This window comes from Cydia pomonella, chromosome 21 (assembly GCF_033807575.1).
Source record: "Cydia pomonella isolate Wapato2018A chromosome 21, ilCydPomo1, whole genome shotgun sequence".
Classification (NCBI taxonomy): domain Eukaryota; kingdom Metazoa; phylum Arthropoda; class Insecta; order Lepidoptera; family Tortricidae; genus Cydia; species Cydia pomonella.
This window is the reverse complement of record NC_084723.1, coordinates 12,094,703-12,101,316: the sequence shown is the minus strand read 5'-3', so window position 1 is coordinate 12,101,316 and position 6,614 is coordinate 12,094,703. Positions and strand designations below refer to the sequence as shown.

At 38.6% G+C, this 6,614-nt stretch overlaps 1 non-coding gene across 1 annotated transcript; it reads left to right on the top strand.

Annotated features, from left to right (window-relative positions):
* Positions 1 to 6,115: 6,115 nt before the first annotated feature.
* On the top strand, positions 6,116 to 6,187 carry Trnaa-ggc (transfer RNA alanine (anticodon GGC)). Its single transcript has one exon. It is a non-coding gene; the product is annotated as a tRNA-Ala (tRNA).
* The last annotated feature ends 427 nt before the right edge of the window (positions 6,188 to 6,614 follow it).

Genomic DNA, 6,614 nt, shown 5'->3' with positions numbered 1-6,614 from the left:
ATCTAGATGAGGTCCAGGGTCTCATGATGGAGTCAGGAGTTGGTCACCAGAACTCCTAATCTATTCATCATAACTCCATCGTGTATGGGCTCAATAGAGTTGCCCTGACGAGCACCATCAATCTAGATCAGGTCCAGGGTCTCATGATGGACTCAGGAGTTGATCACCAGAACTCCTAGTCTATTCATCATAACTCCATCGTGTTTGGGCTCAAAAGATTTGCCCTGACGAGTACCATCGATCTAGATTAAGTCGAGGGTCTCATGATGGACTCAGTAGTTGGTCACCAGAATTCCTAATCCATTCATCATAATGGTAATTTGATGGTGCTTGTCGGAGTAAATCTATTGAGCCCAAACACGAGGGAGTTATGATAAATAGATTACGAGTTCTGGTGACCAACTCCTGACTCCATCATGAGACCCTGGACTTCATCTAGATCGATGGTACTCGTCAGGGCAAATCTTTTGAGCCCAAACACGATGGAATTATAATGAGTAGATTAGGAGTTCTAGTGACCAACTCCTGACTCCATCATGAGACCCTGAACATCATCTAGATTAATGGTGCTCGTGAGGGCAAATCTATTGAGCCCAAACACGATGGAGTTATGATGAGTATATTAGGAATTATGGTGACCAACTCCTGACTCCATCATGAGACCCTGGACTTCATCTAAATCGATGGTACTCGTCAGGGCAAATCTTTTGAGCCCAAACACGATGGAATTATAATGAGTAGATTAGGAGTTCTAGTGACCAACTCCTGACTCCATCATGAGACCCTGAACATCATCTAGATTGATGGTGCTTGTGAGGGCAAATCTATTGAGCCCAAACACGATGGAGTTATGATGAGTAGATTAGGAATTATGGTGACCAACTCCTGACTCCATCATGAGACCCTGGACTTCATCTAGATCGATGGTACTCATCAGGGCAAATCCTTTGAGCCCAAACACGATGGAATTATAATGAGTAGATTAGGAGTTCTGGTGACCAACTCCTGACTCCATCATGAGACCCTGGACTTCATCTAGATCGATGGTACTCGTCAGGGCAAATCTTTTGAGCCCAAACACGATGGAATTATAATGAGTAGATTAGGAGTTCTGGTGACCAACTCCTGACTCCATCATGAGACCCTGGACTTCATTTAGATCGATGGTACTCGTCAGGGCAAATCTATTGAGCTCGAATACGATGGAATTATAATGAGTAGATTAGGAGTTCTAGTGACCTACTCCTGATTCCATCATGAGACCCTGGATGGACTTCATTCGGGTCAAAAATAATAATACAAACCCTAACGTGATTTCAAATAACACTGAAACTCTATAGCACTAATGTGCGCAAACGATTGGCATCTTGACTACGCAGCATGGGTGCGTAGCCACCATGCCAATCGATACGACAACGAAACACTATCTGTCTCTCTCTCGTACTAATATGCACAAACGATTGGCATCTTGGCTGGGCAGCATGGGTGCGTAGCCAACATGCCAAACGTTTACGATACGACAAGGAAACACTATCTGTCTCTCTATCGCACTAATATACTTTATTTATACCTGCAGTCATTTACTAACTTCTTCATTTTCCATTGGTGTGAAAGAGACAGAATAAAGAGCAAGGGTTATAGTACACTCTGTAGTCTGTACACTTAGTAGTAGTGTACATAAAAAAAACTACTGTGCATATACAATAAAATAAAGAGTGCCCATATGATATCATATGACACTAAAATTAATGTTGCTTGAAATTATATTGAAAACTATCAAGATTATTCTAGTCTGCATTGAAACGCGCGTCGCGTTGCCGGCGCTCGCGTACCGAGCGCCAACGCCATCTATCGAGCGTTATTTCGTGAAATCGGAGAACGCTCCAAGGATTAAGGGCTCTTAATAAATAAAAAAGTGCAATAACAGTAAAAAACAAAATGGCATAAAATGCGAATAATTTAAGAGAACGCTATGGGCATCCAATAAACTTTAATTGTCACAAAAACTTGACCAAAAACGTGTTCCAAATTATATAATTCTAAACGCAATCCAGGCCATGCGCCGAATTTAATTAACACCATTACAATTTTCAAATAACTCGAATACATTTTTAGTATCACTAAAACTTGACCATTGAACGTGTTCCAAATTATATAATTCTAAACCCAACGCAGGCCATGCGTCGAATTTTATTAACACCATTACAATTTTCAAATAACTCGAATACATTTTTAGTGTCACTAAAACTTGACCATTGAACGTGTTCCAAATTATATAATTCTAAACGCAACCCAGGCCATGCGCCGAATTTAATTAACACCATTACAATTTTCAAATAACTCGAATACATTTTTAGTGTCACTAAAACATGACCATTGAACGTGTTCCAAATTATATAATTGTAAACCCAACGCAGGCCATGCGCCGAATTTAATTAATATCATTATAATTTTCAAATAACATTAATAAATAAACAAGTTAAATAATAGTATGAAACAAAATGGCCTAAAATGCTAATCATCTAAGCAACCGGCCATAGGCATCCAATAAATTTTAATTGTCACTAAAACTTGACCTATGAGCGTGTTCTAAATTATATACCTAATTATGCAATTTATAAATCTAACCCGGCCAATGCGCCGAAATTAATCTAAAGTCTCTATTCTGACACCACCACAAACAAAATGGCTTTAAAAATTCTAATCGTCTAAACAAAAATCTAACCAATGAGCGTGTTCAAAAGTAGGTATGTAATTCTAAACCCAACCCGGACCATGCGTCGAAATTAATCTAGTCTCTATTCTGACATCACCACAAATAAAATGGCTTTGAACATTCTAATCGTCTTAACATAAATCTAACCAATCAGCATGGTCCATGCGCCGAAATTTGTCTAAAGTCACCTCAAACAAAATGGCATTAAAAATTCTAATCGTTTGAACAAGACTCTAACCAATGAGTGTGTTCCAAATTATATAATTCTAAACCCAACCCGGGCCATGCGCCGAAATTCGTCTAACATCAGCCAATAGGTGCGCAGGAGTATTACTTAGACGCACACAGCTGTGTGCGTATGTGTATGTGAGTTTCTGTAGGGGCCGCTCATTACTTATGATATGAGATAATTGATTTTAAGCTATTTACGTATTTATTAACGTTAATGTGTTGTTATGTTGTCAACTAAAACATATTAGGCTTTACATAATTTATTATTAAATAAAAATAATATTACTTTGCATTCATAATTATTAGCGAGTGTAGCTAATAATAATGACTACAAACTAATAATTCAATAATTCGTCCTACCTTGAATTGAAGAATGGTACCTACAAATGGGTATTAATGAATAGTTACAGTATATTCGAACTAAAATGAGCCGCAAATCGTCTAATGCCGTCGGCCAATAGGTGCGCAGGAGTGTTAGACGCACACAGCGGTGCGCGTGTGTGCGTGTGTGCGTCGATATTACGGTAGGGGCCGCTCATGAATAACGTATGTATGATATAATTTTATTGTTTTGTTGTGTGTTAATATTGTTCAATCTAATTTATGCCTATCTAGAATTAGTTAAACCAGCAGCGGTATCATGGTCACATTTTTATCACCTCTCATGTCATGCGTCACTTTCGCACTTACATACTTGTAAGAAAGTGACAGGCATGGTGAAATATGATTAAAAGTCGGCCATCTTAGCCCTATAGAGTCTAATAAATAACGAAGACTGCCAACCCCGATGATAAAATGCGAAAATCGTTAATGTTTTAGATGACATTAAATATTATTTTCACATTTTAGTTATTACGTATGAAAACTGTCACTACGGATATTTATAATTTCAAAACCTATTGGCCTAAATTAGCCTTATTGAGCTTACTGTGGGACTTAGTCAATTTGTGTAATAATGTCCTATAATATTAAAAAAAAAAAACGTAAAGTTGGACTTGTTTGTGTTGTTTGTTGTTTGTGTTGGGTTGTTGTTAGAGTTGTATAAATAGACACAAAAATACTTAAATAAAGCACATAGAAAAAGTTTAAAAAGGTTAAAACTAGATGGCGTCATTAAATAAGATTAAGTCTTAAACGCTTTTAGTATGATTTGATTGGTGATGACTTTTGTGCAACTAGCTGGCCAGAAAATTCGTATTTTACGTTTAACTGGTCACAAATAAGCAGTAAGTGACAGATAGGATGCTGACTGCACTTAACTATCAATCTTCCTAATTACATCAATTATAACCGCCCATTTTTAGCTAAATGCCCATTAAAAAGCCCATTTAAAACCAATCAGCAACTGAAACGCAGGATAAGTAAAGTCAACAACAAATTTATTAGAAAAGTGCACTCAAGTACACTCGCGGACAAATGCCCCGCGTCGCGGCGCGACACTGACGTACTGAGATAATTAGTCTTAAAAATTGCGCCCACTGTACCTACGGGCGGAGTACGATGGCGGACAATTTAAAGGACACAGAGATTTAAATGTCTCAATAGCTATCAACAAAAAAACATCGTTCCGAATTTTAGGTATCTGTGTCAAACAGTCTTGTGGAAAAACGCATTTTACCAATTAGAAAGATCGGAAGTGATCCCATAAGTGAATAATTTTTGCACGGAGCACTAAACAATAATTTTCTATTTTATGTGCATATCAATGACCAACTTTGAACATGCCATCATGTAAGCTTGCATCAGTAATTCCACTTCACTAGATGATGCTTTCTGGGAGCAAATGCATGTAAAATACATATACCCAAATCACCCTACCGAAGAGTTTCCTCTATACTTCTAAAATCCCATCATCAAATCTTGACGTGATCGAACTATAAAAAATCGGGAATTGTTTTTATACTACGTCGGTGGCAAACAAGCATACGTCCTGCCTGATAGTAAGCGATCTCCGTAGCCTATGGACGCCTGCAAGTTACATGCTCATTACCGACCACGGAGTTGCCCTTGTTGAGCTCTGTCAACCCTACTCACCGGCAGGAACACAAAACTATGAGTAGGGAGTGTTATTTGGCTGCGGCTTTCTGTAAGGGGGAAGTACTTCCCCAGTTGGATAATACGAGTAGTCATCCATCTTGGTCTTCACGTGTCCCAATATCCACCCTGTGGGATACTCATCTTCATCGTACTCGCCATGTACCGGCTTTTTGCCACGGCTCATGTGAGCCTGGGGTCCGCTGGCAACTTTCCCGAGAATTGACGTAAGTACTAGTTTATACGAAATCCAGAGGGTAAACAAACTAGTCCTTATTGGGATTAGTCCGGTTTCGTCGCGATGTTTTATCGTGTTATCTTGTGATCCTGTGAGATACTAAATTGAGTAAATTAACTATTTACTTACTCCTCTGGCGCAGTGATCCAAAGTGTGTCTTGGCCTCCAACACGACTGCTCGCCATTGATCCCGGTCCTGTGCAGTTTCTCGCCAGTCTTCAACCTGAAGTTCTTGCAGATCCGTGTCCACCACATCCGCCCATCGATCCATCATCATCGATCGCTTAGGTCGGGCGGCGTGCTGTCGGTTTTCCCTCAAACGCTCTTTTCACCACCCGATCGGCTCCCATTTGCTCTAGATAACCGAGCCACCGAAGCCTTTGCGCCTTTGTGGCACCCATGATATTTGGCTCAGCTACTATCTGCTGGACTTCGACGTTCGAGTAAATTGACTAGTGTATATTTATTTGTCCCACAGTGCACCGGACACTAATCACACCAAATGCAACCTCCAGAAGCGTCGGGACCGCATGTGCAACATTTTTACAACGCGCTATGGCAAAGAGTCATATTTATATATTTTCTATATGAACTCTATAGTAACATAAGATGGTTTAACATTGAGTGACAGATCTCTGACATTGGCCATCAACCTGGAAAACGCATAAGCAATAATTTGTTTGAACGAGTAGTAACTACTTATTAAGTCCAGGGGCAATGAAAATAGACCACCTTGTATCAAAACTTCTATACAAATTGTTATTTCATTAATTGTATATACAGAAATCAATCACTATGAAAAAATCAATGATGATCAACTCTAGAAAATGTGGGACTCGAACCCACATCTTTGGATGTCACAGTTGCAATGGCTATATTCGCGTTGAATGATGGATGGTCAGCTAGCGGAATTGGTAACGCGTTGGACCGGCAATCCAAAGATGTGGGTTCGAGTCCCACGTTGGCTAGAGATGATCATCGTTGATTTTTTCATTGTAATTGACATCTACATATACAATTTATACGTTGTAATGTGGTACATTAGAATTACATCCCACAATAATAAAAAAAAGGAAAAATATTAACATTTAAGTATTTTCATTGGTCTAGTGGGTAAGTACGTTGTTGGAGTGGGTTATTTTGATTATTTCTCTATATTGATGTTGATTTGAGATTCGTAAGTTAGTTAGGCAATAGGCTGGGCTATCAAAATCACTTCCAACTTACCTTGGTCTGACTCTAACAGTTTATTCAAGACTTTTTAGGTAGAGGAACATTTAAAAATAATAATTAAAGATGTGTTTTTACCAGTTTTTACTGTATTTTATTTATTAAATGTTACATTTCTAAATAAATTAATGCTAAACTCCCAAAAAATGTCTACAAATATTTTGC